Below are 364 nucleotides of genomic sequence, written 5' to 3'. Positions count from 1 at the left end.
CAGCTACTTGGAAGGCTGAGACGGAAGGATCGCCGGAGCCCAGCAGGTCGAGGCTGCGATGGCCAGGAGCGGCCACTAGCCTCCAACCTGGGCAACAGAGTGAGACTCCAACTCAAAAAAAAAAAAAAAAAAAAAAAAATTAGCCAGGAGGCTGAGGCAGAAGGATCACCTGAGCCCTGGAAGTCGAGGCTGCAGTCAGCTGTGATCGTGCCACTGCACTCCAGCCTGGATGACAGAATGAGGCCTTGCCTTAAAAAATAATAACAATAAGCCGGGCTCGGTGGCTCAGCCTGTAATCCCGTGCTTTTGGGAGGCTGAGGTGAGTGGATTGCCTGAGCCCACAGGCTCGAGACCCGCCTGGGCA

This window comes from Carlito syrichta, unplaced genomic scaffold (genome assembly GCF_000164805.1).
Source record: "Carlito syrichta isolate Samal-C Ts95f unplaced genomic scaffold, Tarsius_syrichta-2.0.1 Scaffold302450, whole genome shotgun sequence".
Taxonomy (NCBI): domain Eukaryota; kingdom Metazoa; phylum Chordata; class Mammalia; order Primates; family Tarsiidae; genus Carlito; species Carlito syrichta.
The sequence above is the reverse complement of the archived record's forward strand: the minus strand, read 5'-3'. Positions refer to the sequence as shown.